Source organism: Urocitellus parryii, chromosome 16, assembly GCF_045843805.1.
Source record: "Urocitellus parryii isolate mUroPar1 chromosome 16, mUroPar1.hap1, whole genome shotgun sequence".
In the NCBI taxonomy this organism is placed as follows: Eukaryota; Metazoa; Chordata; class Mammalia; order Rodentia; family Sciuridae; genus Urocitellus; species Urocitellus parryii.
In genome coordinates this window covers 3,085,324-3,111,983 of record NC_135546.1, presented here as the reverse complement: position 1 = coordinate 3,111,983, position 26,660 = coordinate 3,085,324, and the positions used below count along the sequence as shown (strand labels likewise).

Below are 26,660 nucleotides of genomic sequence, written 5' to 3'. Positions count from 1 at the left end.
ATTTTTTGGTTTCATTGTGGTCCCCTCCCAGGAAGTTGTGCTGGGGCTCGAAGCCAGCATTGCAGGAGGCCACTGTGTGTGGAGACAGGGCATAGATCAGGTCAAGATAGTGGTAGGGTGGACGCTAATCCAGTGTGGCTGGTGCTTTTCAAGAAGAGACAAGAGCACGTGGGGATCCAGGGGGAAGACACCAGCAACCAGCCAAGAAGAAGGCGCTGAGGAATCCAGCCCCGCCGACCCCTGATCTTGGACTTCCAGGCTGCAGAACTGAGAGAGCAGCTTTGTGTCCTTGCAGCCCACGGGTCGGTGGCACTTTGCTCTGGCAGCCCGAGCAGCCTTGCTTGGGAGCATATTGGTCTGCACAGGGTGTGTCTTTGGAAAGGTCTGCTCCCTAGTACAGCACAGGGCTGACCTCGTACAGCACAGGCGGGACCCCCTGCACTGGGGGAGATGCCTGCAGAGCTCCGGGAGACCCGTGTGCAGGGCACAGGGGTGTTAGCAGATGCTGGGATAATGCTCAAGGGTGACCTGGGTTGCCACCTCACCCTGGGCTGTGGGTATGACTAAGGATCTCACATACATTCTCTATAGGAGCTCACTATGAGCTAGGAGGGCTTGTCCTCTGTCACGTGCGACTGAGGAGAGAGGAGATCCACAAGGTAAAGTGGATCTTGAATGGCGTTTTGGAGCCAGCCCAGAGTAGGAGCTGAGGATCAAGGCCAGGCGCCACTGCCCCAGACCTGTGTAGAGAGTTGCTCTGGCTGTTCTGGGAGATGAGGGGCACGGAGGCTGCAGATGTTGGGACACACGGTCTTAGGACCATGAGTCGGTCCCTTCTCCAGAGACAGGCTATGAAAGGTGTTCAGTACGGGGAAGATGTCACTAGCAACATAACAGACACAGGTTCTGCCAGAGCATGCCGTACGCCCACACCTGCCCCCCAGCTCATCCCCACAGCAGCCCTGAGCAGCCAGCCCTGCCTTCCCCTGGAGCCTGCCCAGCACCTGCATCTGCCCCAGGCACAGTGGGCACGGGTGTTTGGGCATTTAAAACAAAACAAGTTTTCCCTTTTCCCTCTAACTACTAACGTGATTTAGGATAAGTGAAAAACATTTAAAAACCAAAGCAAAGCAAAAATAGGTATCTTTAGTCTTATCCCCTAGAAAGAACTGCTGCTGCCGTCTGTCTGTCTGCCTTTCTCTGTTTTTTTCCCCCTCTTTCCCCCTCCCTGGGAAAAATGTATGTAGCGGAGCTGAGAATATACTGATACCTTTAGGAGGGGCAGCTTTGTTTGGAAAAAAGCAAGGCTTTGGCGTAGACTTGGATTTTAATTCTAGCGTCCTCCTGTGGGCTGGGTGATTTTGGACAAGCTATTTTTCAGTGACTATTTTCTGTCTTTAAAACGGGGATCCTAGCACTGACTCCACTGGGTTTTGCAATAGCCCAGTGCATGTAATGTGCTCGCCTGTAGCAGCTGGCACAGTAACTACTCAACCACAACTTTAAAAAGCATCGATTTTTGTCACACATTCTTGTTACTTAGCAACATGTCATTCAACAAACGTTTGGTAACCAGGTGTGATTTTGGGATCACCCTTCCATGTCCTTGTTTATTTTTACAACTTTTTTTTTTAATGGCTGCATAGTATTTCAAGTATTTGGCTTTTAGAGGACGTTTATTTTTTTCTCAGATTTTATGTGCTGTAGATAATGCTGTGGTGTATTTCTTTGTAACCATTTAGCTCCATTTACCCCCAGTGATCACTTGTCATGAGGGTGCATCCATTCCAGAGGGGTGAATGAGAACTCAAGGCTTTCTGTCCCCGGGTGCTTTACTAAACTACCCCTCAGAGAAGTCCCCTTTTTTTTCTTTGGGAAGTTTTGCGATCATTTTTTACCTTGATGGGCACAAAAGAACACTAGGACATGTTTACGTTCTTTGGGGTCACTGACCCATATCTGGGACCGTGAAAACCAGCAACGGCTTTCAGACCTGAGAAAGGAGGGAGCCGTCTGTGTGGCCCCCAGACCCGAGCAGCTCTTGGGCATGCAGTCTGTCCTGTGGCCAGGTACTGTGCACCTGAGCTGCCGTGACCTCAGTTTACATCAGGGACCCTGAGGCCCACTGAGGCCCAAGGTACCTTGGCCTGGGTGTGGCACAGCCAGAGTCTGATCCCTGCTCTATGCCAAGGCCGGCAGAGCCCCCGGGAGAGAGTGCAGGTGGGGTGTGCTTGCTGGAGGGGCTGGTTCCTGCCTCTGGAACTTGCAGCAGCTATTGTCTATAGAACTCATGTGGCAATTAATTATGGGCTCTTGTGACAGGGCTCTCATTGCGGGCTTGAAAAGTGCCTGCAATCATGTGTCATTTAATCTCGTGTGCTGAGTGGACGGGCCTGATACCCCCTACCCTGTCCCCAGACGGTACCTGAGTAAGACGACTGAGGCTCTGGAAGGCTCTCCTCCTCCTTCTGGAAGGTTCCTGAAAGGTGGGAGTCAGAAGCCCATCCTTCCCCGGCGCGTTTGTCTGCGGTGCTGGGGTTGGAAGCTGGGGCCTCTTGGTGCTGGGCGAGTGCTCTGCCATGGGGCCACACCCCAACCTGATAACTTCACCCCTTAGATTTTGGTCAGCAGACTTGGTGGAGGGGAAAGGGCAGGAGAGGAAGAGGGGACAGTGCCCCTGGTCATTAATTGGAGGCATGGGAGAACCAGGAGGCGTCTGAGAGGAATAGGGAGCATCCTTGCTGTGTGGCTGGAGGGGAGGGGCAGGGCTGCCTGTCTGCCTCCTCATTCCCTCTGGGGTCCCCCTTCTCAGAGGAGAGGTCCCCTGGCACCTGCCCACAGCATGCTCAGGAAGGCTCCGTGCTTTCCTGGTTCCTAGGATGTGGCCAGACTCAAGCAAGGAGCTGAGGGCTTGGGCCTGTCGTGGGGACACCACGGAGCCCCAGATGGAATTGTGACCCTTGTCTTCCCAGCTGGGCTTTTATCTGTGGGGCCTTTCCCGGCCTCCATTCCCTGCCCACTAGACAGTAGTGTTCAGCGCCGGGCAGAAGAGGGAAGATGTCACTAGCAATGTAACAGGAGCCATGATCTCAGAGACATGTGGCTTCACCAACCTCAGTTCCCATCTGTAAGATGGTGGATGGACTGCACCGCTGTCGTGAGGCTCAGGAGGAGGCTGCAGGGTCACCGTGCAGGCAGAGGACGGGCGTGCCGTGCAGGAAGGACACCGTGCATGTTGCCCGCTTTCTCTGTTGAGCACCAGGTAAAACCCAGGGGCCCTTCTGGCTTCTTCCAGCAGACAATCCCCCCTTTCAAGTCCTTGCCGCTCTTCCCTGGTCATAAGGCCCTGCTCGCGGCACCCTGGGCCCTGGGACACCTCCAGCCTGCGCCGCCCTCTCATCCCCTGGAATGTGCCCCCTCCCCCCGCTGTTCTGGAAAGCACATGTAGCCCTGGGACATCCCACACCCTGGCCTAGTCCTCTTCTCCTGATCTGCCGACTGTTGTGCTTTTTGGGTTTGAGAATCGTCTGGAAGCTCTTCTGCAGTCATCTCATCAGTCATGTACTTTTGGGGTTTAAAGAGAGAGGAGAAATGACTCTTGAGTGACTGGCGGGTCGGGGGACGTGGCTGGCTGAGCGTCCCTTTCGCTGTGAGTCACCTGTCTGTCCACACCACGAAAGGCTCCATTGGTGACTCGCGCCTGACCAATGTCACACCGATTCCGATTTCTTTTCTGCTCCTTTGAAGTTGTGGGAGTGTGGGTTCCATGGGGGGCTAGTCTGAGTCCCTCTGGGTATGGTCCTCATTGGCTCCTGTGGCCAGGAATTCTCATCCGACCCCTGAAGAGGTCTTTCCCCCTTGACAGGGATTGTTGAATAAGATGGGGTTCAGTGCCATCCTCCTCCGGCAGGGCCACCCAGGCAGGCTGGGAGGTGCTCCCTGACTAGCAGCCTCCCGGACGCAGGACAGCCTGGGAAGAGGAGCGGGTTGGGGGTCTCTGTGCTCCAGTGCATGCCAGCTCTGCCCTGGTCCCTAGGCAGTGGGTCTGTGCTTCTGATGTCATCTCCTCCCTCAGGACCCCCTGTAATGAAATAACCAACCTAGTGACCGAGGATCACGCAATAGTTCAGCAACCTTACCTTTTGTTTTTTTTGGGGGGGAGGGGTTCCAGCGATTGAACCCAGGGCCACTCTACCCCTGAGCCACCCCCCCCCATTTTTTCTATTTTATTTAGAGAACAGGGTCTTGTTGAATTGCTTAGCATCTCCCTGTTGCTGAGGCTGGCTTTGAACTTTGTTGGTTTGTTTTTGACCTTAACTCAAGCCTGAGCTTAGAAGGTGATATAGGGATCAGGGGCATTATTTGTTTTAACAAAGAATTTGGCCTCCAATTTAGTTCTGCTTCCTAACTTGTAATTAACTCGGAGGCCTGTGATAAAAGTATCTTTTATTTCTGGTTGGAGACGCAAGAACTCTCTGGAGTTGAGACCTGCCCGACCGAGATGGAACTTTGCGCTGGGCTCCACAGAGTGATTCTCCTGGTGACTTGATGTAGCCCCCCTCCCCACTTTAAAGTCCTGCTTCAGAGCTCCTTGACTTCCTCAGCACCATTTACTCAGTCATTTTTTACTCCTCCTCTGGAATCTTCTTGTTTTTCTCCCGTTCCGGTGTGAGAGGGCTTCTCATTTTCTATACTATGACCACCAGCCCTGATGGTGAAAGTCAGTGGACTGGTAATGGATACTGTGTCCAGGTTGGCTTTTTACATTTATTTAGTTTTGAAGCATTGTTTCACTTTTCTGGGGTGGTTTTTCCTGTGCTGGTGAGGGAACCTTCCCTTTCCCCGGACTGTGCCCTCTGATGTGCTGGAGTTAAGTTCCCACAGGAGGTTCCTGCTGGGAAGGGAGTCCTGGGTGTGATGCTCCCCCTTTGGCAGGACCCACCTCTGTGCATTTTAGCAGCATCTCCACTGCTCTCACCCCCTGGGGGCCTGGGTCACCTGCCCCTGGGAATGCGGGGTCTGCTCACCTCTCCAGGGGGGAGGTGAAATAATGTCGTTTGTTTACCACAGGCGGTGGAAAATATGTTTTGAATTTAAAAGTGTGAAAAACAAGTGTGTTAGCTATCAAAAAAGCTCTCCCCTCAAAGTAAACATGTTTATAGAGCAAGACTCAAAACAAAACACTGGATGGAGATAAGTCTGCCCAATCAGAACAGAGTAAACATGTTTACCACAGACCTTATAAAGAGCCCAGATGGCACTCTTGCCTGTCCTTCCTGGAGCTGCTGGGGCTCCTCTGGGCCTCAGGGACAGGGCCACCTCCTTCCCTGCCAGCAGGTGGCCTGCCACTGCTCTCTGCCAGCCTGGCAGACCCAGCTGCCTCGTGGGGGAGAGGCCTGCCAGTCAGTGCCACTGTGAGCTGAAGGTCTAGGTGGAATATTGGAATATGGGGACCCAGGGAATTCTGTGTGGAACCATGGCCTGCGGTTGCCGTGATTACTTAGTAGCGACTAGTCACAGATTGGATGGGGACTCTTCCTGGCTCTCGGAAGAACCTCAGGTGAGCCTCAGGCATGAGGGCCTTCTCTGTCCCCAGATAAGAGGCACGCATCGTAACCCAGTCCCCGCCTTGTGGCGCTCTCCCAAAGGTACCCAGTGACTAAAACAGGAAGTGAGTGGAAAGGACAAGGCTACTGTGAGTGTCACAGGTGGGGTTTCCAGGGTCCCTGGTGCCACAGAGGGAGTGTGAGATGGTGGCGTTCATGATGGCACTGTCAGGAGGAGGCGCCATAGGAAGTTCTTGTAGGAGGCGGCTCCTTGAAGTTGTCACGGGAGATTTCAGTGGTGGCTTCTTCCTAAGGGACGGGGAGACTCATATTTCAACCATGTGGAGACAGCAGAGACGTGCACTAAATAAGCCCTTGCTGTGTCGGGGCAGGCGTTTTCCCAGTATTCTTACAAGTACAGGGAAACTATAGGTCACAGCCTGTAAGGGGTGAACTGTGCCACCCCCAAATGGACAGCAGCCTCCAGGTGATGGGTCCAATTCCCAGCTCCGAAAGAACAATTATAATAAAATACCCTAGGAGGAGGCAGCTGAGAGCCTATGACATTTACAAGTCCAAGCCACCCAGTAGGGCTGGGGACTGAGTTACCTTTACGAGTGTTCGAGTTCAAGCACCTGTGCCTCACTGTGGACAAGGGCAGGGGACAGGCGCCTACAGGCCAGCCCCTTCCGCTCTGTGCCTGAGGGTGGGAGCAGGGACAGGTGTCTTCAAAGGAAAAGACAAGAATCTAGATTCCTCCAGGGTCCGACATGGGGAGGGATTTAGGACTTGAGTCGTGCTCCTCCCTGAAGTGGGGACCTGGTGACAATCGTAAGACTGGCAGGCAGCCCCATATGGAGGACTGGGGAAGCATGTCTGCAGGGACAGCCCACCAGCCTCTCTTTCAAGGGGAGTGTTCTGAGTATTTAGTGAAAAAAAGAAGTCAACCAGCAAACCAAGAAGATTCTGGATGGGCCTCAGCGAACAAGAAAAAGAAAAATAATGACATAGAAACACCACCCTCCTCGGTCCCCACTGATGGAGCGGGTTTACTTAAAAACCTGTTTTTGAGCACACACAGCAGCCAGCCCTCTGGTGAGCTGAAGGCGATCTTGCTAGTGAAAGCTTGGTGAGACAAACAGCTCCTTCCACGGCACCCGACGGGGTCGAGTCAAAGCCACAGATGTTGGGACAGTGACCCACTTGGGTAAACTTGGCGACTGTTCTCACTGGGACTGCAGAACTTGGGCTCTTTCAACAGAAGCTTATTGAGGCCCGTTCGAGGGGACGTTGTTATTTTAAAAAGGGAGGTCTTGCTCCTCTTCCAGGAGCTGAGCTGATGGAGGCAGATTGGCAATATATTTTCGAGCTGACAACACACACCTTTTTTCTGCAGCTGAGGTGGTTTTTGAACCAGGTTCAGTTGTCAGAAAGTTATTCACAGGGGTTGGTGATGGAGCCCGCTCCACCCACCCCTGTTCCCTTTCTATTTTGGTACCATTTGCAACAAAGGCAACTGAGTTAGTAAATTAGAGAAAGGATTGAAGCTCTCAAAAGCTCCGCTTCCTATCAAATTGTGTAACCGATTAGACAAAGTGGGCCCTCTCCCCTGGGGGCACGTGGGAGTGAAGGGAAGTCTCTGTGACCCTGGGATCGGCAGTGCCCATGGGGCTGCCAGGTCCTCTGACCAATCTGCTTGAGCTGTATTAAAAAAATTGACAGAGATGCCCATGTACATTTACACACGTGTTTATTTACATGCATGTGTGCACATGTACACATCCACACACATTTGTTCTGTGTGTGTAGAAGATTGCAGGCTTCCTGTTCTCCAACCAAGGGCAATATGATGTGCAGGACTTTGGATTGGACATTGTATTTGTTTCCTGAAGAAAATGTAAGGCATCTTTCTTCCCTGAACTTGAAGGCACTCGGAGAGGCCGGGTCCTGAGAGGAGCATGGGGAGAGGTCTGCCTGGGAGGAGCAGTGACTACTCAGGAGAGTCCCAGTTAACCTGCAGTGCACAGCCAGGAGGGCAGCCAGGGTCATGAGTCCCCCACCTTCTCTGGTCTCCTGAGATGAAAAGTCCCAGTGGTTGAACCCGGGCAGAGGGCAGCCTGGCGGGACTCCCAGCACTCAGGGCATCTGGAGAAGCAAATGGACCCCCCCCCCCCCCGCCTGTGGTATGTGCTCGAAATGGCTTGGCAGATGTCACTGGCATACTCACACCGGGGAGCCCAGGAGGAGTCAAGGTGGAAAAGAAACTTCCAGAGTTTCAGAATGGCTAGGCCAGAAAGCCTCCATAATCCAGAGTGGCCATCCTGGGCCAGGAGCACCCGTGCATCACTGGGTAGCTTGCTGCAAACCGGAATGAACGACTGGGGTGGGTGCAGCTACATCAGCTCTGCAAACTCTCCCATGGACTCTGTTCTTCCTCTGGGTGGACAGTGGATGACTCCGGATCCTGTAGGCTTAGCAAATGTGCTTGGAAAGGCCCCTTCATGTCCACCCAGGCCTTGAAATTCTGCACACGCCCAGCCCTCCCTCTCAGGCTAGGATTTCTTCCATAGAAGTGGATCACATGGGGACCATGGAGGCCTGTGCCCGGTGCAGCTCATCCCCTGATCTCAAGTTGTCCTCTCAGCCATGCAGGGAGTTCCAGGGCAGCCACAGATTTGGGGAGGTTTTTTTTTTTTTTTTGAAAAATAGATGCAAGGGCTGCTTGTGCTGTTGTTTCCCAGTGCCTGGCAGTGTTTGGTAAACAACTTGATTGCTAGGTCCTGGCCTCAGGGAACCACAGCTGCTCTTTGCAGCTCCCTGCTGACTCTGTGCTGAGCCTGGATTGCTTCGGGGAAAATAAACAGGGGAGACAAAACAAGAAAACAGCTCTGTTGTTGTGTGGCTGCCTCTACCTGTTTCCCCAGAGCTGTTTTGCAAGCACAGGCCCTGGGATTTTGGTTCCCTGGCTTTAAAAAAACAAAGCGTCCCCCTGTGGCTTCCCAGAAGAGTCTCTCTCTGTGGCTACCCTGTGGCATTTGGAGGAGCCAGAGCACTTGGAAAGCCTAGGAAGGGAGTTAGTGGCCAGGGCCAGGATATATGTATGTATGCATTTTTAAATATGTAAATTGAAAAGGGAAAAAACCTCATTCCTTCTAATGACCCCCAGGATGGTAATCGGGCTTTTCAGATCTGTAGGAAAACAGATTGAATATGGCACAATTAATGTTTCAGCACTTCTCAGCTTTTCTCTGAAATATTTTAATGGGGTTTTAATTTATTGCCTGCTCTTGATGAACAGGTAGGAGGCTGGGTTGCCGCTGACCTCTCTGGGCCATGTTCTCCTGGGCTGTGCGAGGGGGAGGAGAACAAAGGCTGACTGGTGTTCTCCATCTGCACCTCCCAGGGCCCAGCAGCTCCTCACCTGGTGCACAGGAGAGGGTGCTGTGCTCTTCAGGTCTTCATCACAGTCTCCAGGGGTGTCTGGCGGACATGCAGATTTCTGGAACCTGTCGGGATTCCCTGGACAGTCTGCGTTTCAGGCTGGAACCCGGCTGAGCTTTGCAGCCCAGGGCTGTGAGCTGAGATAGAAAGTGAATCTGCCAGAGAAGTTGTTATTTTATTTTGTTTTTTTGGTACCAGGGATTGAACCCAGTGGTGCTTCATCACTGAGACACATCCCCAGCCGTTTTTTCTTTTTTTTTAACTTTTTTTTTGTTTTGAGACAGAGTCTTGTTAAGTTGCTTAAGGCCTTGCTAAATTGCTGAGGCTAGCCTCAAATTGTGATCCTTCTACCTCAGCCTCCCAAGCTGCTGGGATTACACATGTGTGCCACTGCACTGTCTATTATTTTGTTTAATTTTTGTTAATGAATCTACCTGCTGTTTGCTTACAAATATCCCCATTGTTCTGGCCCTCCTTTTTTAAATAAGAGAATTGCCTTCTGAATTTTTTTTTTTCTTTTAGGCCTGAAATACAAATACATCTTTTAGGATATCCTTCTAGAGAGTCAACTTCTTTTTGTCGGAAAAACTCTATTTCATCTTCACTTTTGATAGATGAGATTTCATCTTCATTTTTGAAAGATAGTTTTTCTGGGTATACAATTCCAGGTAGACAGCTTTTGCCTCTGAGCTATGTTCTGGGATAATTTATTTGGATATCTGTCTCTCTTTGGTTGCTGTATTTTTCATTTCTAGAACTCAGAGCAGTTAAGTATTTTGGTTAGTTATAGAGCTGTAGGAAGATGGAATTCAGGCCTGTGTCTTTTGGATTCTTAACAAAACACACAAAAACAAAACTAAAATGTTCCACAAACCTCCGTGGCGATTGGCAGTTTATTTTTGGATGTGCCTGGTCCCTGTACTGTTGGAAGTTAAGCAAGACAACGCTGTTGGTCACAGCTTGTGTCTTGGCAGGAAGGCTGCCTCTGCTCGTGTCCGCTGGGAACACTGGACCCCTGTGGGACATCCCCCTGCCCTCTTCCCCCACTAGCTGTTCTCTCCCAGGCCTTTGGATAGCTGGTTCACTTTGCAGAATGCTTTTCCTACCCAGTCTTCCAGGTCCTTCCAGAACTTGCTCAAGATGATTCTAGAAAGCCCTTATCTGCCTGGATGCCAGCTCCTCTGTGCCTCTGAGTTCTCTAGACTCACAGGACTGGGTCAGGGGAGGAGTGACTGCAGCCGTCAGTGTTTTAGGGGTTGCAAGTTTTGTCTTTTTTTGATGTAAACTGTTCAAGAGAGAGAGCTGCCATCTTTGGAAAAAGTTCTTCCTTTTCACTAATCTGAAATTTGGTTTGTTGTCCTTGTTTGTAGACTTGGGACCTTGTGGTGCCCCGGGCTGTGTTTCTCTGTGTCAGCCATTGGCCAGTGTAGTGCAGAGGCTGCCCCATGCTGGAGAAGCAGGGCTGTCCAGCTCTCCTTCCTTACCTGTCCTGCCACCTCACACCTAGCCCATACCCCCCAATACCTGCCACCTGCCTGGTCACTGCCGGCTGCCTTAGCCTTCCTCGTATGAGAAGGGCCTATTGTCTCTACTGGCCTCCCAAGCCACAGCTCGCTCGGGGACGTCTGTCTAGCAGGAGATGGGCGCTTGGAATTTTCTCGTTCACTAGTGAGTGGAGAACGTGGGTTTCTTTGGAGAGCAAGCTGTATATGGCCGAACCCCTGAAGCCCTGTGCCTTGGTGCTGTGCTCTGCACAGCTCATAACTGCTGTCTCTGCTAGGAGTCACAGTGCATGAGGGGCATGAAATGAAATGACTTAGGAAACCCTTCCAACAGTCTCCTGCACCTACTGTGTTTTTTTTTTCTCCATAAATGGAAGTTCTATTTTTGGAGGATGATGCAGACATCTATTAATTTTGGATCATTTGTGGACTCAGAGTGTTAGATGGCGTGCCTCCCGGGAGCCAGGCCTTTGTCTGAAGTGTTGGAGTCCAGCGAGGAACAGGACGGAGCTCATAGTCTGAGGGAGAGACAGGACTGTAAGTGAAGAACAAGTTCACAGACTATTCAAGAACGGTGGTGCTGGATGGAACCCAGGCCCTCCCCCGTGCTAGACAAGCACGTTCCACGGAGCTGGAACACTCGCAGGAGCTCTCGAGGACACAGATAGGATCATGTAGTTGAGAATCACTGGGGACAGAGCTTTAAGAGGTAAGCAGGACAGGGCTCTTGAAGTGGCTAAGACCCTGTAATGAGAAGGAGCCCGTTGGGTAAGGTACAGGCTGGTAGACTGAGGCAGGAAGGCAGACAGGCAGAGGGCAGCCCACTGTATCTGTACAGCTTATGGTCAGGGATTGAATTGGTGGTTTGAGGTCACATCAGGGAAGCAGAGAGTGACCAGATCATGTAGGGCCTTCTGGGTCACAGAAAGAAGTTGGGATTTTATCCAAAAGGTGGTGGATGCTCTCAGCCCATGTCTTCTTGCCATGTGACATGGACTCCATAACTTTGGGGGAGCCTCTTTGAGCCTCAGAAGTGCTTCTTGGGTCTCCAGCCTGTTTGGGGGCTTGGAGGACAGGGCTTGTCATTAAGGCTCACAGTGTGGCTTGTGATCAGCAGTAGTGGCATCCCCTGGGTTTTTTTTTTTCTAAAAGTGCAGAATCCTTGGGAGTGGTCCAGAATGTGTAATTCAAAAACCTCTGCAAGTGATTCTTCTGCGAGGTGAAGTTTGAGAACCGTTGATCTCGAATCCATTTGGACAGGTTTCCACAAGGGTGAGAGCTGTGCTCTCTGGAGAGGAATGGAAGCTTTCCACAAGCACCCAGAGGGTACTGTCCCCCTTGCCATCTCTTCAGCCCTGGGCACCAGTGCCAGAGAGAGAATGCCTCTCGGTGCTTGTGCAACTCTTTACCATGGCCCATCTTTGGTTTATGGTATAAACCTCTTTTTCATCAGGAAGTTTAAGTGAGAAGCTAATTGTTTACTTAGACTCTCTAACTGCACTGTATCAAGAAGGGCAGAGGGGCATGGGGTGGAAGGGCCTTGGCGCTGGTAATGCCTCGACTCGAGGATGAGAAAGAGGCTCTGAGGTATGAGCATCCACCTGGCCACACACTGGGTGACGTCAGTACTTGGGGTGGAAGTCAAGCCTCCCAGCCTTGAGCCTTGTCCTTTCCACAGTCTATTCTCTCTCAGTGGAAATACCTGCATGCGTTTCCATCCCTGTGGAGTTTGTAACCACTTTGTAGACTAAAAGTTTATCTTGGAGGAAAATATTGTGAGGGTTGCCTCTCTTACCAGTGTTAGTGTTCATTATTATTTTTAAATAATTTTAGCCGGGCATGGTGGCACACGCCTGTAATCCCAGCAACTCGGGAGGCTGAGATAGGAGGATCAAGAGTTCAAAGCCAGCCTCAGCAAAAGCAAGGCACTAAGCAACTCAGTGAGATGCTGTCTTTAAATAAAATACAGTAGGGCTGGGGATGTGGCTCAGTGGTTGAGTGCCCCAAGTTCAATCCTCGGTACCAAAAATAAATAAAAATAATTGAAAATCATTAGTTTGTAACATTTTCAGTTATTTTTATCTTTTGGGAAAGATCATTAAGAAATGTTGCTTTTATTAATCCAAGTTAACAGCTTATTGTTACCTAAATGCTTGGTAATAGGATAGGATGTAGCTAAAATGCCCAAATATTAACACCATCTGGCACACGGTCCACAGTGGAGACGGGCTCTCTGTGTCTGCGTTGAAGTCATGGTATGTGCATCTTTCAGAAATCGTGGTTCCGGTTCCTGTTGGGCAGCATCACGCTTGAAGTGTTGACACCCCCTTGTGGGGACGGTGTTTCCCCCCACTCTGGGTTCTCTGTCTGTTTTGCTGCTTTCTCGTTGAAGGAAGTGGTGGTTTTAGAAGTCACATCTGACTTACGTGTGAAAATATTTTTGTATTGTAGTGTCCCAGGAACTTTTGCTGACGATTCCAGTTTCCCCACGGAACATTCTGGCAATGGTGAAGCTTCAGCCCCTTCTCTGATTTGCTGTTAGCCATGACTGGACGGATGTGATGCCTGTGAGCCAGAAGGGTGAGTAAATGTTGGTCACTATTCATCCGAAAAGTCACAAGACAGGTCCAGCAGGACCGATGCCCCCTGAGGAGGACAGCCTGCCTCTGTTTTCTCACACACACAGTCTTCTCAGAGAATCCTTCATGGACCTGAGGATTTGTAAAAAGCACAACAGGACTAGGGGGACTTTTTAAAAAAATGCTTTTTTTATCTTAATCATACTCTGAAGGGTAGACTCCCTGAATTATGCACCATGGGCATACACCTTGAAGGAACGGCTTCGTCGTGAGCCACCGTGAAGGCCGTGGTAACTTCCTACATGAGTTCTGGGAAAATGGCTCTTGAGGAAGCTGAGGGTGGGAAACTTCAGGTTCTCCACATTTTTCTTAAAGACTGTAGGCTTTGGTTTCCCATTGGTATACCTCACCAGGTTATTTGTTGAATTTGGGGGGCTAAAAGAGATACTGTACCATTTTTCTGTCCTGTATATTTCCCACCTTCAGTCGTCGCATCAATAATGTGCTTCAGCCATTGATGGGCCATTCTGACTGGTCCTTACAAGTGTCCGTCACTGGGAGAGTCTGGGTTTTGTGGGTGAAAATGCTGACGTCATTCAGGGACACCTTTGCCATAGAGTGAGGCCAGGTTCCTGGAGAGCCATTACCTGGCAAGTTCCATGTGCAGAGGCTTCCATGGGAGGAACCTTTAGCATTAACTGGCCTTGTTGCGAGTGTGGAGTTGGATTCAGAGCATACTCTGCTTCCTGTAAGGAAGTTCAGTGAGGCCGTAGGCACCTGTTGGAAGTTGGGACCTCATAGTGACCTGACATGAAGATAACAAGTCCTCCTCTTCTTCCATTCCTGTGTTTAAAACAAAGGACATGGGATGCAGAGTCCTGTCCTGTGGGTGCTAACACAGGGCTCTAAAAGGGATTCACCATGGTTACAGATGGAACTCTCCATGGAGTCCAGCTGGGATGTCTGAGTCCCTGCCCTGGGTCAGTAATGGACCTCAGTTACCTGGTTCTTCTTAGCTTATCTCATTTACAAAGATAAGGTATCCAGCCCATGAGATCAGTGAGCCCCTTCTCATGATAGAAGTCTCTGGAAGATACTATTGTGTGTTTAGATATTTGAGCCAAACTTCTCAGGATTTTACAGCTCTAGGTCATTTTGAGCAATCCCTCCCATTTACCAGGTGAAAAGGAGCAGGATCAAGTAATTGGCCCCCAATACAAGAGACCCCGTGGTCCCCAAGCAGCCACTTGACTTTTACTTTATCTTCTATGTCAGCCAGTTTGTTGTCTGACTACTTGTGGTTTCCATTCCATTCTGCTGGACAAAAAGATGGAGGAGGAAAAAAATCAAGTCTTTTACCCTCGTCTCAGGAATCCTTCTTTTATTAAGGCAAACCGTAACCCATGCAAGGGTGTCTACAGTGGCAAGAAGTGGCGAGGGGAGGAGTGGAGGGGTGTAAGGTCTTCTGTCCTTTTACTGGGTGGTTTTACTGGGTGTGTTCTCACCTGTGTGCTTGGGGGATTTCCATCGCTCCACCACCGTGATAGATTTGCCTGCATGGTCTGTAGAGGAGCGAGCAGAGCACACATCAGGGAAGTTCATGTCTTTAGGGATCCAGGGGGAGCTGAGAACAAAGCCTTAGTCTGTCTCGTGTGCCCACGAGAGTTCATAGAAGTGGTTGGAATTTGGAAGGTATCGAAAGAGCTGCAGGCTCAGACACTCGGTTACCTGTCATTTCTGTCCTTAGTATTGAAACAGTCTGACTCAGTCCCAGTGTCAGAAAATGGATGTATGAAATTCAACAAAACCACATGAATGGATTTATTTGGTAGTAGCCCAGTGTACTCATGAATTTCAAATGGGTAAGACACACTATCGGAAAAATCAGTCTGAAGAACTGTAGTGAAAATATTGCTTTTGAAAAACAACAACAAAAAATCATATCGTTAGACCCAGTTGAATACCAGGTGTTTTTCCCCCAAGTAAGGAAGTACTTTGTATTTATCAGACTGTAATAAACTTCCTTTCACTGTGTTTTTAGTAGTAAGCAGAGGTACCTGAAGTCCTATGAGCTGTGTATTCTGTTTTTTTTTTTTTTTTTTTAATTGTCCCCTTGATTTTTTTTACCCTCAAGGCACAGTGCCAGGATCTGTCCGCATACTCCTTCCCTGTGCTTCAGGTTTCTGATGGCTGGGCAGCCCTGTCATTGCCAAGTACTGTGTTCCCTTTGCAGTTTATTGAGGAACCCTAGGAAGCCCCCAGTTAATTGTTAGAGCTGATAATTTGGAGTCTTGAGGCTTGAAATAAACTCTCATTCTGAGCAAGGCGTCCCATTGAAAGTGTCCTCGTGGTGGCGTGGGTCAGCGTCACGGGGGTGGCAGCCGGAACAGCTAATCGCCTTGCTCTGATGCAGGGGGTGAAACTGTGAGATAAAAGGTTTGCACAAAGAGATCATCATGGCAAGAATTTTAAGGTTAGAAGATGGGTAACGTCCTCGATTTTCGTTGGTGATAAGCATATGCCTGCGTCATGAGTTAACTCCGGGGCAGGAAACCGGGTAAGAAGGGCTAAGCACCTCAGGTCTATGGGGGTGCTGGGCTGCTTTCAGGCCACCAGCACCTGCAGGGCAGTGGAGCAGCCGCCCATTTCCCTGGAGTGGAGCTGGAGTTGAACTTGGTGCCTGATGTATATCACAAGGCTCCAGGAGTGAGGTGCAGGGGCGTCTGCTGCATATTGAGTAGGCAGTCAGCCACAGGGTTATTAATAAGTGTGACAACTGCCGTGTATTTGCATAGTGTTCTTGAGAAGTGCTGATGGACAGTGGCCGGGGCTTCACTTGTGTGGTGGGCTGTGCTTTGGCACTGTATCGTCCCTACCCACAAATGGTCCCCTGTGGGTGGATCTGCTGTGGGGTGTAAGTGTCACTTGACATTTTGGTTTCGAGTTGCCCACAGTGTCTCTTTTGGCTCTTTCTCATGTCACATTCCTGGCTTTTAGCTTACTAGGAGGAGGCAGGCACAAGGGGAAATATTCCTTCTTCCTTCCTCAGATTTAGCTTTTTAAAACACAGCTTGAGAGTTTGGATTTTTTTTTAAATTTTATCATTTTTGGAATAGGTTGGTGGCCGTGTAGCCTCTCGGAGGTGGGTGTGGCTGGCCACTCTGGAACTGGGGTGCACCCTAGGACTCCCCTTCTGGTCAATGATCCAAGCTTCTTGGTTGTGCTTGGACTTCCAGTCCCTGAAATTCTGACTTTGAAAAAGTAATTTTAACAATTTAATAAGCTACCTAATATGTCTTATAAGCTGGGGCGAATGATCTTAAGTATTTTGGTCTCTTTCATAACACAATGAACCTAATATTGGTAAAAATACAGATCTTCACTCCCCATGAAGAAGAGGCTAGATTTAATAAGCACTTATGAGCGCCGGCAGCTGCCTCTCAGATTGTATGACTCGGGCCCAGCGTGCAAAGACAGTGTCAACTTACATTTTATCTCCCAAGTATTTCTGAGGCGTTTATGTTGCTCTTCTCTCCAGTCCCTAACCTAATACACGTAATGTAATTGGCTACATATTTTCCACTAGCTAATTGGCTGGGGGCCCATGGTGGAAACCATTGTCTGGCTTGATGAAGATCAGAAATTAACATGACATTTTCGCAGAGGTAATGGAATATATTAGTAATGCAGTGATTCAGGATGCTGAGAGCGCCCATGCTGTCCTGCCCATGTGCAGGGGGAGAGGAGGGAACATAGGGCCCACCTCCAGCCCTGTCTCCCACCCCAGCCTCCCCCAGCAGTGGGAGAGGCCCAGTTTGCTTTCCTCTTCTTCAGAACGAACCTTAACACAAATTAATGAATGATTCCTTTTGTCAATTAAAAAAAAAAAAAAAAAACCCACCAACTACTATTGTAAGATTAAATCCCAATTAGAAGATTGCATTTAATTCAGAAGCTCTAACATTGTTTTAATGAATTCTGTTGTAGGGTGACAGTTTATGTGAGATAAATTTATATGGTGTAGGTAGATATAAATTCATTGGATAATGTTGAACATGTTACTTCATATATATTAGCTGTGAAATTTATTTCTTCTCTAGTTGTGTCCCCAAGGAGGGAGAGTCAGAGAGAAACACGTCTTCAAAAAAGAGCCCTTTCTGTCCTTTCTGATACTTGCTCTGAAGCAGCCTTTTCTCACTTTTATTAAAAAAAAAATCTGTTAAATTTCTGCATTAACTGAATTTATGATTCTTGGTGTATGCTATTTATAAAATTGAATATAGGTTTTATGATATAGGAAATTAGTCTTGGAATGAGAATATGATCCAACTTTGTAATAAAGGTAATCTGCATTTATATTGCAGATATTTTCCATTCCTCTCTGAGCACCTTCTGGGACTACACGTGCATTTTCCTGGACATACCAATTCACTGTGGAGTAAACTTTTCACCCATTAGACATCTGTTCACAGGACACTTGCCCAGAGCGTCCAACCTTTGACCTAAATCAAGGGTGGCAAGTGTGGTGGACACCTGGATTTTACTGCCCCCTTCCCCTGCCCTTGCTGCGCTCCTGGCAGACATCACTAGTTGATCACAATCTCTCTTCCACCTCGACAAACACCCCTACCCTGTGCTTGTGTCTCGGGATCTCACCACTAAATTATTGTACGCTAGCTTAAGGGTCATTGCGTATGTGAGGCAGGGGACTGTGGAAGTCAGGTGGCTTTTGAATTTTCCTTCTAGCTCACCTTTGTACACCCAGAGCATACCCCAGTGTCAGCAGTCCGTGTTTGTGCTATTTGTGAACGAGTCCTTTGCACATGAACCCTGCGAGTAGGTTGGGGAGCAATTAGACTTTTGACAGGTGGGCACCGTACCCCTCTGATTGGTTAGGTGTTGTCTTTGCTTGTTTTTTATTTTTTATTTTTTGGTTTGTTCTCATGAATGAAACTGTTCAGTGTGGTCTTTTTCTTTTTTGTCACTTTGGACAAGACAAGAAAGGGGCTGCTTGTTCTCCCTGTGCTCCAACCCAGGGTCTAACCCAGGAAGAGGTGGCATTCAGGAGCCCAGCCCCTCTTTGCCGGGCACTGTTTCTCAGAGGGGGCGCCACATGACCAGGTGCTGACCCGGGCAGGCCAGGCCCCTCCAACCCCCTTTGGCCCAGTCCTCTTGGTCTTTATCAACATGGAAGCCAGCAACACCAGGCAGGAGGAGGGAGCTGCTGTACTTCACATAACATCTTCCGTGGTGTGAGCTTCTAGGAACTTCGACTCTCTTGTGGGTTGTTTTTAGAAATGCTGTTTTCTGTTAACTCGGTTCTAGTTTCGCGCAGAGGCTACGAGAGTGAGATTTCCACTGGGTCTCTGTGCAGGCTGCTGAGCTGCCTATAGAGAATTCCGTCAGCTTAATTCCTCCTTAAAGAAAAATGAGCAATTAGCACACTGACACTCTCAGTCAGTTAATGTACATTTCATTCTCATTTCAGGGCCCTGTGTTGTATTTTTCTATGCTGGTCATGGTAACTAGAGTTCTCGAAGGACTTGGGGGTAGATTGTTAGGCTCTTGGCTCGTGGTCCTGGGGTGACTGGGTTGGCCTGGTCCAGGAGGACAGAGTCAACAGGCCCTGGCCCCTGCTGGTTCCCACGGTGACTTCCAGACCTTCCCTGCACAGTATTCTATAGAGCTCCGTCTGATAGATTGGAACAGGCTCCTCAGATACTGCCATCTCACCCCCTGGTGCCCCATGAGATTTTAGCAAGGATGGTCACAAATGGTCACAGCAGCCATCGTTACCCCTGCTTGTCCTCATGCTGGTTTGGGCCTCATTTTGGCTGTCTCATTGATCCTAATGGCACCTCTGAATTCCGGATTTACTGTGAAGGAGACAGAAGCTCAGGACCCAGGGGCCCTGACGAGGGTCAGATGGCACAGCTGGGACGTGGGTTTAACCCATACTGAGCCAGTTTCTGAGCCTGCTGCTCAGCTCTGAGGACAGGCTTCCTCCTCTTGATTCTCCAGGGTCCTTTTGTTTGATCCTGTTAGGGAAGGTCGTACCTGCCTTCAGAAACAAACTGGAATCAAACTCATTTGAAACTGCAGTGGAGAGATGGATTCCCCCCCCCCCACACACTTTTTTTTAATAGAGCTAGTGATAGAAAAGGTTGACTTCTTTGAAAATTTTTTCACCAAACCTTCCTTGCTTACTGGCCTTTTCCACAGTGTAAAAACCTGCAGGCTCAGACCCCTGGGCTCAGTGTCCTGTGAGTCTTTCTGTCCTCTGGCTGAGCAGCGATGCTCCTGGTGGAGGCCACTCCTGGAGACCCTGATGCTCGAGAGCCGACTCTGCCTCCTTGACTCCAGCAACAGAGCCACGTAGGAGGAACAGACCACCCCTTAGGAGAACCAGGACAGGGAGGGGAAGCCTGGGCTGCTGGGCCCTGTGGCCAGGCAAGAGCAAGGCAGTGGGAAGACCTGTTCTGTTGCATTTTTTTTTTTTTTTTTGCAGCTATTTAGGCCCCGACTCTGACTATAGGGCTTGTGCCCTTTTATACACTTGGGCCAGATAGCCAGGAGGCTGGATTCAAGTGTGCTCTGTGGGGTTATTGTATTTTTAACAATGTGCACATCCAGGTATTTATTGAGGGACCTTTTCTCCCCATCTTTTAAAAAGATGCACATTGAATTATGTAAGGGTGAAATGATAGGTCATTTGCAATTGTTTTTCAAATATTCATAAAAGCAAAAATGAGACTGAATTGTGATAGTTCTGGAGTCTGCCCTTGGCTGCAGGGGATCCCGTGTGCTATTTTATGTTCTAATATTTTGATGGCTTTTATCATTATAAAAGTGTGTGTGGGATTGGGAGAGGACCTGTCTGGTTTCCTGACTCGTCTGGTGGCTGATAAGCCAGTCACAGGGTAACTAGGTCCCTGCAGCCCATCCCCACCCCACCCCACCCCGATGAACTGCTTGTGGGATTGCCTTGATGCTGGGTCCAGGGTGACCACGAATCAGCCCACAGTTGAAGTTCTGGATGACACAGACGCTGTGGTTTGGCCTCACACCTTATATCCCCTGCTAACCTGCAAGGTGACAAGACCGACCTAGTAGGGTATGTGGACCTGCCAGGGCTGTCTCAGAGTTTCCCTTTAACCCTCTTGTGGGACATTTCCGAGACAAGTAGAGGCGACTCAAGCCCAGGGCTTGCTTCTTGACCTCCAAGTTGCTGGGACCGTGTTTTTCTAAGTGAATCTGTGGTGTACCTGGGAAGCGTGTTGAATGCGGGCTTCTAGACCCACACCCAGGCAGCCTGGTGAAGGAGAGAATGGTCCCTGAGCAGAGCTGACAACAGCAGGGGCCAGGAATTCGATCACCCAGGCAAACCCACCTGTCCTTTTGGGCCATAGTTTTCTCATTTGTCCAATGAGGGAAGTGATGGTATCCATCCTTTGGAAAGTCCGATAGGAGCATGTCTGACCACTGTATTCTGACCTCCCTGAGATGTGTGAGACTCTGTCACAGGAGGAGACTCACTGAGGGTGTAGCTGTGAATGCTCCAGGTGGCACTATTTGGTGATTAAAATCTAAGCCTTATATAGTCTTGGAAGTGTGCTTTTTGTAAGAAAAATAAAACATTTTAAAAATCAGCATTAGAGTTTTCACCTAGATGTTTGAGAAAGAATTCTGTCATCCAAGTGTATGCGAGTTGACGAGTGTAAATATTCAGTTAGACAGTTTCAAGGAACGTGTATTATTTACTGATCAATGCAGTGTCTCCTCCAGAGCCATTACACGCTCTCATTTCCTGTCAATCTCGCCGTGCTGTTATAATCAGTCTATGGATATGCATATTAAAATATAAGAAAGTTATTGTGCATGTGTGGTGGCATCTTTTTAATTGTTAATAATGTTGCTGCTTTAAAAAGACATCAGGCTAGTTTACTCTTAGGACCGTTAATAGGCTACAGACTTGCATGAGAAATTAGGGGACCAGAACTCAGGCCCGTGGAAAATGAGGCCTGCAGGGTACCGAGGGGTGTGCCTCTGGACATCTATTCTGGGCCCCAGTCGCAGAAGCAAGAGCTCCGTGGGTGGTCATGGTGCCGGATCCGTACAGGTAGAACTTCCTTATGACCCCTTTTCTCACTACTATGAATTTTGGGGAAACTTTTATAATTAAGAAGAAAACCTCATGTACATATATGCAGATGGAGGGGAATCTGACCTCTGTCTACATCAGGAATGAGGAAACTGTTCTGGAAACAGCCAGACAGTAAATATTGAAGGTTTGGGAGCCACATGGTCTGTCCCAACTATCCCCCTTGGTCTCCTCTGTCATCCTGGTGTGCCACAGCCCTGGACTGTATGTTCATGAATGGGTGTGGTCGGATTCCAGCGAAACTTATTTACAGGCACTGAAATTCGAATTTCACATAATTTTCATGTGCCACTAAGTAGTAATATTATTTTGATCCCCCCCCCCCATCCTTTTAAGAGTAAGAACTATTCCTAGCTCACTGGTGGCAAGTTGGATTGGGCCCACGGGCCTGGCGTTTGCCAAGACCTCGTTGGGAGGAGACGTGTCGGAGCAGCGGCTGGCGTTCGGTTCTTGTGCGGGCCCCGCCACCTTGCAGCTCCATCAGAGGCTCTTCAGTCTCTGATAGAATAATACCGTGACCGGCTTTTGTCTCATGCGCTTCTTGAGGTGGGATGTCCTGCATAATTAGTGATTGACTTGAGAGGGAAATTCAGCAAGCCCCGCCACCCCTTTATGTAACGCAAGAGAAATTAACTAGAAGTGGGACTTGGGGACGAAAGACGAAGTGAAAGAGAAAACAAGTCATAGGACTTTGAAAAATTCACATGAGGCCTGTTTTCTCTTTAAAACGAGTCATTTCTCAAATGTGTGTCTCACCAGCAAAACTTAAGGTGAATTTCCTATGAGATGCAAATGAACGTTTTTTGGAAATGGCAGTATTATCTCTAAAAGGTTTATTATATATTAAACACACGGAAAATAGAATTAGTGGATCAAGTTTGGTTTCTCAGATAACATTGCTTCAATGCAACACAGGGAGAAACAGAATTATTGTCCTAGAGGTAGTCGGGTGCAGCAGAAGTCTTGGAATTAGCATCGAGTGATCAGAAGTAGACACTTTTGCCCCAAAAGACCCCTTAACGTACTATGAGGAAAGAGAAGAGATGAGACAGATTGTGCATGTCAAATGACATGTCCTAAAGAACTCTCTGGAGAACAAGAACAACCAGGAATGAGCATGAACATTCTGGAGAGAAGATGCCCCAGATCGGGGTCTTCTCTTACCGCTTTGCTGGGCTGTTTCATGTTTGCTGTTAGATAAACGCCTGAGGAAGTCCAGGCAGGGCGAATGAGGAAAAGGAGATGGTTTGTGGGGTGTTCTAAACAGAGCCCAAAGGTGTGCAAAGGCGGAGGTGGGTGGACCCCGTCCTGCAGGTGCCCCAGGCTTGCGATGGAGGAGGCCTGACAAAGACAGATGGCAGGGGGACGGGTTTCCAAGAAAGGTCTGGGAGCGTCAGTGGAGCCATGGCAAAACTGAGGTGACCCCATAGAGGAGGGCGTTTTTCCCTGTCAGCAAGCCAGGATTCGTGAACCAAGGTACTGTTGCTGCAGTCATGGAACAGACATCCGGAAGAGATGAACCTCTGCAGAGCAAATATTGTGTTTTCACACAAATATCCATTGTGGCCGAAAGGTAGGAAGTGGGGGAGAGAGTGCACAATGGTGGGTGTGTGCTGATGGCTTTGCACAAGGCTTATCTTTTTTTCTTGAATGAAACAGAAATGTGTTTCATTTGTGGATCCAGGGCTCAGGTGTGGAATGTTCAGGGTGAGGTCATCTGCTAAGTGTGGCATCGGACACAGGATGTGGGCTGCGCAGCTTGGGTTTGAATCCTGGTTCGGCCACTGGCTGGCAGTGTGATCTTCTGGGGAGCTCCATTTATGAACCTCAGTTTCCTCACTTTTACAACACTCGTGACGATAGAACCGAACTCACAGGGCATGGTGGGATTAAATGAGAAAATACATGTAAAGCCTAGGAAAGAGTTGCCAGGTAGTAAATTTTCAGAACTCTTAGCGGTGGCCTTGAGTGATTAGAAGGTAGACGCCTTTGCTCCAGGTGCCCCTTAACTGACCACGAGGTAAGGATAGAGTGTCACAGCTGTTAGTCTTAGGCTTGTCCTAAATGAAAGTGTGATCATTTCAGCAGTGCACGTGCATATGCAGGTCCACATGGGGACGGTTGTAATGGAGATCTTCAGAGACTCGAGGATAGTCTGTATTCAGGGTTTGAGGGGCCTGGAGACTGTCTATTTTCCAAGGAGCTGTGAACTCATTGTTCCCCAAGAATTTCCTGCCTCAGCATTTGTGTCTGCATCACCACCCCACGAACATCCCAGCTGTATTTGAATAACTCTGGGGACGGTCAGCTTATGTTTTGGGAAGCCCCCTGTATCTGTGACCAGTCCTGAGGCCACCATGTTTTTGCCCTATGTGGACTGGAGTCCCCTCTGGCCCCCTGCCAAAGTCTGTCTCTTCTCCTTGCTCACCTGAGACGTGAGGGCACTGAAGAGGTCCTTCAGGGGCCCCTCCAGGCCAGCCATCCTTGCTTCTGCAGCCGCCGCTTTCTTGGGATGGTTTTGGGTGTCCTGTGGCTGCTGTGGCTTGTTCCTCTTGTTTCTCCTTGTTCTCTGTGTTCATCCCACTTGTTACAAAGGTGCTTCTTTTTGGTGAAACCATCTTTATCATTTGGAAGCCGAAGGTTGGCTTTTCTTCAGCCACTTCCTACTCTTCCTACTCTCTGTTGGAGAGCCCTCCCTGTTCTCTGGGAACCCCCTGTGTAGGAGGGGACATCTCTGTTTGGCGCCAGGTGACTGAAAGTCCTGGTGACTGCTGTGGGCTTGGTGCCTACAGCACCAGTTAATGTGCAACTGACGGACACTCTGCTCAGTGCTTGAGCTGCTGTCAATCATTTCCTCCTCCCTGTGGTGAGCCCATTACTATTGCTCTTGCTGTTTTGAGGTGAAAGAAGCAGGGTTAGCATCAAGTTGGAGAAAAGCTCAAGAGGAGGAATTTGGGGGTACACACAACCAGGATTATTCACCTCTATTCGTTTACTTTATTCATTCACTCATTCATTCATTCATTCATTTATTCATTCATTCATTTATTGTTCCACTTAAGAAATGGTCTCACTCCTGATCTCTTCTGCTTTATTCTTTGTTTGAGTGCGTGGAAATTGTATAAATTACCTACCAGTCACCCCCTTTGCCAGTCCACTTTTATTCCCTGTGAACCATTCAGACTAATTAAAGATATTGCTCTTTTGCAATATGTGGGTGGTGCGGGAACCCACCCACAGACACAGGGCACCAAGCACTTGGTCTCCTCATGGCTTTCCCCAAGCAGCTCCTCCGCCCGCCTTCAGCAAGAGTCCCAGGGAGGAAGCCAATCACCTCCTTCTCAGCAGTGGATGGTTTCAAGATGCGCTCGTGGGTATGGGATCTTGAGGGATGGCTGGATGCCTTCCCCGAGACTTAACACGTTCCCAGAGCATGGAGCCTCACCATGGCAACAGCCCTGTCACATGACACATGGGTGACACTTGTAAGGTGCTGCCACAGCTCATCCCAGGTTGAATATCTGTGACTCATTGTTGCCACTGACACCGTAACTACTGTAACTCGCAGTTGGAAGGTTCCCTGGTTTTCAGTGCCATTAATGCCTAACTGACGCCCGTGGCACACGGAGGGCTCCGGGAAGAGGAGCATAAATAAACAGGCGTGTGCTGCACACGCCGCCTTCATTAGCTCGGTGCCGAGGACGCCTTCACCAGTCACCCTCCTCGCCACCATGCTCGCTTGCGCACAGTGTCTCTTTTTTAGGCATAATTTGTTGGTAACACCTTGGAAGCTCGAAAGTGGTTTTTATTTTTAATCAGTTGTACCCATTTCCACTTGGCAAGCTCTGCAAGAGAGGGTTCACGGTGGCCCCTTTTTCGTATTTATTTATATTCCACGCATGCAGCAGATTTACTGATGAAGGCATGATTCTGGGAATATATTTTTTTCTCCCCTCATTGTGAAATACATAGAATACATAAATCAGACCGTGGTATTATGAATCCATTGCTCACGCAGGGGCCTGAAGGTTAGGTTATATCGGAGGACTATTTTAGAGGTCCAAGATGGGTAGTATTTTAACATATTTTAATTTCTGAGTGATTCACTGAGTGATTAAAAAAAGTGGATGTGGAATCTGGAAGACATTAAAGAGATGTCAAGGACAGACGGATTTTGATTTGTAGCCTAATGAAATGTTTTGCCAACTTTTAAAGATTTTTTTTTTTTTTTGAGAGCAGAACTTTAATCGTTTGCTTGTGTTTCTGGCATGGTGAGGTTATTCCTGTTGCTGGTATGTGATGAATCCAAAGTGAAAATGGGATAATTTTTAATTAGCAAAATTATAAAACCATTTGCAGCCAAATGTTTCTTGTCTTGTATAAACTGTGATGTTTCACATTTTACTTTAAATCATTTTAGGAAATTTCATTCTGAAGATCTGTTTCAGTTGGTCCTTTACGTATGGATACAAATTCTCAATATTAGAAATTACTTTGTAGCATTCCCTTCCAGCAGCATTTAAGTCCTGGGGTGCATTGCCTGCTTCCCGGCTACCCTCTGTGGGTGTAGCACTAGTATTCAGGGCTCCATGTCCCAGGAGGATGGAACCAGTAGGTTAGAACTGTGTCCCGAGCTTGATGTCGTGAGCACACGGGCTTGCTTTTGTCCAGGTTACCTGCATAACTATTGGAATCAAAGTAGTTTATTTTTGCTCAATTATATGTAGAACACAGCAAGAATTATTTTTGAACATATTTTATTAAGGAAATGACAATCATGAGCCAGGTCAGGGCAGCCCAATGCTCATCGTGCCGGGACTTGTCAAATGCAACAGAACTTCAGTTACATTTGGTTACGAATACTCTACATCTTCTGGGAGCTTGTTAGATCCACCCTTGGAAACGAAAGAATTCTGTGGAAATGAGAAGGGATGGAAGTGCTCAGAATTTGATATGTAGCTCCTTGAACAGTTTGGCCGGGTGGGTAGTGCGGAGGGGTGCAGCCTTCCATGTCATTTCTGCTGGGCCCTGTGGAGGGCGCTGTGCCATACCCTCACATTGTTCCACTGGACAGCGGGATCCAGCCTGTGGAATCCCTGTGTGCAAGGCTAACTCAAGTCTGTGCATGAGGCCCTGTCTGCAGACATTTGTCTTTGAGGACCGTAGGTGTCTCATACCAAGAGCAAAGAGGGGAAATGAGATAAGTGTCAATAAATTTCCTTCAGACAGAGTAATTTCTTAACGAAGCCTTTTCTTAAGGCTTAGGGTTCCTGGGGAGTGTCACAGACCTAATCAGTAATTATTGAACTGTGAATTAAGACCAGAGGATAGGAACCTTAATTTTAAAACAAAAGCATAGAAAAATCTGATTAACGAGTGCTAGTTTGTCTGGAATTTAAGGAGGCAGTTCTAGTTTGGGAGGTGAAAACTG

The 26,660-nt window shown here is 48.7% G+C and overlaps 1 protein-coding gene across 5 annotated transcripts in view; it reads left to right on the top strand.

Moving 5' to 3' along the window:
- The window catches only part of Foxp1 (forkhead box P1), a 518,767-nt gene that overhangs the window by 61,634 nt on the left and 430,473 nt on the right, over window positions 1–26,660 (top strand). For 4 of the 5 annotated variants that reach the window (XM_077793425.1, XM_077793427.1, XM_026392656.2 and 1 more), the window contains exon 2: window positions 12,941–13,069. The gene's annotated coding sequence lies outside the window, so the exon portion shown is untranslated. Of the gene's footprint in view, window positions 1–11,174; window positions 11,199–12,940; window positions 13,070–26,660 lie in introns of those variants that run through there. The other variant, XM_077793426.1, reaches the window with a different exon arrangement.